General features: G+C 42.5%; 1 pseudogene; it reads left to right on the top strand.

Moving 5' to 3' along the window:
* The first annotated feature begins 408 nt into the window (after positions 1–408).
* On the top strand, positions 409–885 carry LOC129523493 (immunoglobulin heavy variable 1-18-like; annotated as a pseudogene).
* The last annotated feature ends 5,857 nt before the right edge of the window (positions 886–6,742 follow it).

The following is a 6,742-nucleotide window of genomic DNA, read 5'->3' as shown; positions in this document are numbered from 1 at the left end:
GTCAGGAGGAGATCCTTTCTTATAAATAAGTCCAATTTTTGGAGAAACACACTCATTCCCAAAATAGCACATTCACATATTAAGGTCTAGAAATGATTCAAGTTGCCCATGAGACAGTCAAATGTGGGTTCAAAGTGAGGTGCATGTCCTGGGGGAGCTTGTTCTCCAGTGGGGGAAGCTCTGTCAACACAGAGTTCAGGGATGTGTAGGGGTCGCATCGCCTCTAACAGGATTACAGCTTGAACCCTCAGCTTCTACAATTGTGTCGTCCATGTGTCATGTATTTGCTCTTTCTCATCCTGGGGCAGGAATTGGGCTATTAAATAGCATCCTTCATGAATATGCAAATAACTGAGGTGAATATAGATATCTCTGTGCCCTGAGAGCATCACACAACAACCACACCCCTCCTTGGGAGAATCCCCTAGATCACAGCTCCTCACCATGGACTGGACCTGGAGCATCCTTTTCTTGGTGGCAGCAGCAACAGGTAAGGGACTCCCCAGTCCCAGGGCTGAGGGAGAAACCAGGCCAGTCATGTGAGACTTCACCCACTCCTGTGTCCTCTCCACAGGTGCCCACTCCCAGGTGCAGCTGGTGCAGTCTGGAGCTGAGGTGAAGAAGCCTGGAGCCTCAGTGAAGGTCTCCTGCAAGGCTTCTGGTTACACCTTTACCAGCTACTATATGCACTGGGTGTGACAGGCCCCTGGACAAGGGCTTGAGTGGATGGGATGGATCAACACTTACCATGGTAACACAAACTACGCACAGAAGCTCCAGGGCAGAGTCACCATGACCAGAGACACATCCACGAGCACAGCCTACATGGAGCTGAGCAGCCTGAGATCTGACAACATGGCCGTGTATTACTGTGACACAGTGTGAAAACCCACATTCTGAGGGTGTCAGAAACCCCAGGGAGGAGGCAGCTGCAGTGAATTTGAGGAGATTACAGGGCTTACAATGTTTAAAGTTGTTTAGAAAATGAGCTGAGCAACTGAGGAATGTAATAGAAACATGGATGCACTCTACATAGGAAATGTTTCTTTCAGCTGTTACCCTATATGCAAAATTCAGAGTGGTAAAGACAGCAACCAGTGAGGCTGATGCAAAGAATCCCATGGAGGCCTTGTGAAGACTTAGGTTTTAAAATCAGATAGATAAATAATTTGGAACAAGATTACTGGTAACATGGCTAAGACTAAATATGATTCCTAAAAACTGGCCAAAATGTACTCCAAATTGTCTCTGCCACTCCTTTTACATAAAATGTATTAAAAAGTAGTTTTAAGACCACAGCAAAATTGAACAGAAGGTGCAGAGAGTTCTCATGTGCCTCTCCTTCACCATGCACAGCCTTCCCCACTGTCACCATCCTGCCCCAGAGTCATCAATAAGTTACAATGGATGAACTTACATGGGCAGATTTGTTCTTTCCTCATCTGGTGGTCTCTTGGCATACCAAGCCCAAATTATCTTGAAGCACCATAGGTTCTACTGTAATGCCTAACCTTGTTTTTTACTCTAGCTTGCTACTTTAAGTTTTCCCTTCTTTTGTCTCCTTAATTGCCAGCCATGTTTCCCATATGAGTAGACTCTCCCTGGCTGGGAAAGCCGGACAAACTCCATTTGATCTTTTGATTTACAAGACATTAAGGCTCCTTATCCAATGCCCTTCTTCAAGGAGTTAACATGTATAAACAGATCCTCAGCATTTCAAAGGAGCCCAATTAACTGATAAGGTACTGGAACAAACAATGTATGAAGTTACCAGGATTTTTCTCAAAGAGATAACAACATAAAGCCTTGAGTTCATGCCCAGCATAGCATCTATATATAACTCAAATCAAGGATTTAGAGCCCTGCACCTGGTACCGTGCAGGGTAACCATTTGTAACCATTTGTCTTTTAAATTGTTTATCACTCTGTAACCATTTGCTTCTTTTGATTCTTGCATGTTATTACTTCTGTAGAATTATTGTATTTGAGTTCCCCTCCCCTTCCTAAACCAAGATATAAAAGTTAATCAAGCCCCTTCCTCGGGGCCGAGAGAATTCTGAGCGTTAGCTGTCTCTTTGGCCGCCGGCTTAAATAAAGGACTCTTAATTCGTCTCAAAGTGTGGCATTTTCTCTAACTCGTTTGGGTATAACACTACAAGTGAGTTCCTGGGAATGATGCCAGTTCAGAGGAAAAGTGGGTGGGGCTATTCATGTTCGGGCTCTTTTTTAGAGGATTCATAAAACGGATATTTTCCTATACATTCTGTGACTCCTGATTTACTATGTCCCTTCCCAGAGGGTAAGGTCCCTAAGTCTTTAGCGGTATATCCATGTCTATGGAAAGAAAGCAAGTTCTGGTGAATCCCATAAGGAAGTCCTTTGATGAGAAGTGGAGACCTTGGTCATGATGCACATCATGTATGATTTTCTATAATTCCATTAGATTCACTGTAATTTTGGGGGGTGTCCTGTGGAATGGGTCTTCTGTGTCCCTGCATGTTCAGCTATATCTGTGTGGTGCCACTTACACTTAATGAGATGAGATTCCTGCTGCTTGTGTCAGGTCACTGGTGATCTCTGAAGCTGTTTCTGGTTTCTGCTTTAATATATAAAAAGCATGTCAAACATCACCCACTTTCTTACAATAATAAAAGCCTGGAAAATTGATTATCAATAATTTCTTGAATCTGTTGAAGAAATGAAATTGCAGGGAAAACCAGGACCCCCAAAACTAGAAAGACATTAAAATAGAGATAATCAGACTGATGGATCAAAGTTCTGTGGCAATAAGATACCAAATTATAAACAAGGCCTAAAGTCATGGATTAAGTCACTCACCCCTACACTTAAAAAAATGACTATATTGTAACTTCCACAGGGCTTTTTTGTTTTCTGTAGCACCTAAACAAGCACTGGTTCTGAGGTAAGCATATTAAAACATTTGCAGCTCATGGAACTCCAAACATGTGGTAACTGTGACCCTGTTCCACAAGCCATAAATAGAGCTTTGATTGGACAAGAGACAGATTTCAGTAACTGTCTTCTGAGAAGAGACCACTGACCATGAACTTGTCTTGGCAATTTACAGAGACTGTGCAGTGTGTATCTTTCAGCCCCTGCGCAAAGCCCTTTTGATGAACAGGACCCAATTTTCATTCATTTAGTTCTTAAGTCCTCACCCCCAAAGCAAACACTAAGTGCATGTAACATGTGTTTGCTTATTAGACATGAGAGCCTGCCCACTATGTGAATATCAATAGATCCTCCTATAGTCTGCTGAGTGTGTACACTTGGCTTATCCATTTGCACGAATTCATTTCTCTTCTTTCCCTCTCTTGAAGTGCCTGCTCACTGTCTCTGTGGGAGGCTTTGCTTCCCAGCCTGTTAAGATGGCTGTCCTGCAGCTTCAATCATTTATCGGAAGTAAAATCTCCTTTCTAAATTTATAAATTGTGTGACTCTTCCGTTGAAAGTGCAAGCTGGTGGGAACAGTTACATGGTAATTCAGTAAATTTCTGGTGGACAGGTGTGGACAGGGATAGGGTAAGAACTCCTGGGGGCTGCACACCCCACACTTTGATGGAATTTCCCTCCAGAAACTTCTGGGTTCTCAGGATGATAATCCAAACATTCCCTCATGGCTCTGTCATCAGGAGAGCTATTCTCCAATAAATATGCTCAGAACTTCCTCCAGACAGATCCTATAAAGAAAAAATGCTTTTCAAGATCTCTATTCTATGTGAGGGGAAGGTATTCTTTTCCATCCCAGGCAGTTTCATCTTAGTCTTCCTGTGTCATAAAAAGGGGCACAATTAATAAAACAACTGAGGGTCAAGTTCAAGACAATAATATGTGGATGCTGCAGCCAGGAGGGGGGAGTAGAAGATGGAGGAGAATCAGCTGTACCACTAGAGACTCCTTGTAAAAGGCACAGTCTAGAGAAAAAGCATCAAGAAAACATTGAAATTCAATTTCCAGTACATATACTGCTCCCCTGCCCATGACATTACCTCTTCACCAGTATGATCAATCTGGATTAAAGAGAAAAGTGTGGCAATGCACAGACTCTGTCCAAGGACCAGAACTTAGGAAAACCAAAGGCAGAGGGAGAGGAAAAGTTAAGGACAGTGAAGCGGTTTAAAGCTTCTGAGACCAACAGCTTCAGGACCAAGGCCATGGCCCCTCTGTCAATGGCCTTAGATTTACCTCTCATGGGGCATCCACAGGGTTCCCAGGTGAGAACGGGCAAAAACAAGGTGAAGACACTTTCCAAATCTCCAGGAGTACTGAGCTTGCTTTAGCTCTGTTTGAAAAAACAAAACAACAACAACAAACAACAACAACCGCAAATATAACCAGGATTAAGGTCAGTGTTGGAAGCACTTTTATTAATTTTTTTAAATTTTTTATTTCTTAGATGGAGTCTCACTCTGTCTCCCAGGCTGGAGTGCAGTGGTGCGGTCTTGGCTCTGCAATCTCCACCTCCTGTGTTCAAGCAATTCTCCTCCCTAGCCTCCCAAGTAGCTGGGATTACAGGGGCATGCCACGGCGCCCAGTTAATTTTTGTATTTTTTAGTAGAGACGGTGTTTTGCCATGTTGGTCAGGCTCATGTCAAACTCCTGACCTCATGTGATCTGCCCAAGTTGGCCTCCCAGACTCCTGGGATTACAAGTTAATTGAGTTAATAAAGCTGTTCTGAACTATGAAAAACATTAGTTTGCTCCCAGATTTGCTTGATTTCAATTTGATTATTATATTCAGCTGTTGCCCTAATATGTTTGAGCATGTTACTATTTAAATGACCCTGGCTGTTTGATTTGTTATATATAAATGTAAGCTAAAAGAACTTAAAGGACAGGTTTGTACTATTATTAGGATGAGATATTCTGGGTGCCCCTCATTTGCTCCATGAACCTCCACATTTTTAATTTAGAATTCACATAAATTCCTTGTGAGTTGGGTCAGTCATTGAGAGACCTAATCTCTAACACCTTTACCCAGAACCTTCTCCAGATAGACCACCCACGGGAAGAACATTTATAATAATTTATCTACATGGTGGAAGGTACTTCACTGCCATTGTAGAACCCTCTTCCCAGCCTTCCTTTATTAGGCAAATGATTGCCAGTATGGCAATATTGAACAAAAGGATGTGCCAGTAGGGTAAGATTGAGCAAAAATAGTCCTGAGATGCTGCAGACAGGGAAGGACGTAATAGACAAATATCAGCTTTATTAGAGGAGACTCCTTGTAAAGGTCACAGCCAAGAAACAGAAGATAACAAAATCACTGAGATGAAATTCTAAGAAACTTGGTCCAGTTCAGTCAAGCCATCAACAGCCAGGTGGCTTCAGTGGCCACTATGCATATTACCCCATGCCTAAAGGTTCTGGCACAAGAGCTTCTCTATAAGTTGCACATTGCCATAGTGGAAGACGGCATGGGAGATTTGGTGGCAAACACTTGTGGTGCAATAATAGCTGTTTTTCCTATATCATGACAATATGTGGCACACTTCTAGATTCATTTCATGCCAAAGAAGTTCCTCAGAAGGGCAAGGAAATGGAGAATCTTACATGGTCCAATGCAGTCCCCAAGAAGTGATTTGGAATGGTCAGTTACACCGGTTAATACAATGCTGTCTCTGACCTTCTCAGGATCGAAGATAATCATGAGTATCAAGGTGGAGATGGGTCTAGGCGAGAGAAAAGGAAGTAGTGGTTCTTGAGAAGAATGGTATGGCCAAGATAAGCCTGAACTATCTCTCCTCTTCCAGTTCCTGCAACTTCTTATTGCCTGATTGAGGTCATTACCCTATGGTGGTAATGACATCAGCAATGCAATAAATTCTCTCGTGGCTTTATATCTGGTTTATAACATGGGAAATGTTTCCTCAAGAGTGGTGATGCCAGTATGGCTTCTGCTCTCTGGTGGTGTTGGAACCTGCATTAGTCTGTGGGTTTGGAGGAGAGTGATTCAGGCCTCGGGGAAGAATCTGACACTGTAACACCCTCTGGTGCCTTCGGTACTGGACTGGCTCCTGCCCTCACTATGGTGATTGCATCAAATATTGGCCTCCCCATCAGTACAACATGTTGTAACATGGACTCCTTTGTACCTGGCTTTAATCCAAGAAAGTTGTTGACTTGACTCTTTCGTGATATTGTATAGCCTGGTTTGTCACAATCTTTATTTCTGGAATTATCAGTGCTGCCATCTTGGCTGTCTTCAAGTATGTCATCCTCACAGTGTGAAGCTGTTTGACATTAACATTTTTGTCAATGTTTGGGACTACCTTAAATATTCCGGCCCTCTCAAAGAATGATTACAGTGTTAGGGAAGGCTGACACGAGTCTACTTAAATTTGGGAGCCAGAGAAGGAAAGTGTTATTGTGCTACAGTTGTTTTGTGATAAATATGGTTAGGTTCAAAACGAGCTATGTAATGTAGCCAGGTTTCCACTGAGTTCCACTTTGCTTCTTGGCTGTCTATTCCTATGCATGTTTCTATACATTTTGTATCAGGCTTCAATTCCATTATGTTTAAAATGTTGTCTCTAAAGATAACCAAAGTTTTTTTAAAACAACCAAACATGCAGTCATTTGACAGAGTGTGCTCTGCATTGTTAGTCTCACCATCTTCTGCCCTAACAAGCACCGAATCTGACAACACAAATATCACTGAAGCTTTCCTTGGAGTAGCTCCTGTAATTAGAATCATTGGTACTCTGCCCTCCTGTCA

This window comes from Gorilla gorilla, chromosome 14 (genome assembly GCF_029281585.2).
Source record: "Gorilla gorilla gorilla isolate KB3781 chromosome 14, NHGRI_mGorGor1-v2.1_pri, whole genome shotgun sequence".
In the NCBI taxonomy this organism is placed as follows: domain Eukaryota; kingdom Metazoa; phylum Chordata; class Mammalia; order Primates; family Hominidae; genus Gorilla; species Gorilla gorilla.
Note: the sequence above shows the minus strand (reverse complement) of the source record. Positions and strands in the feature narration are given on the sequence as shown.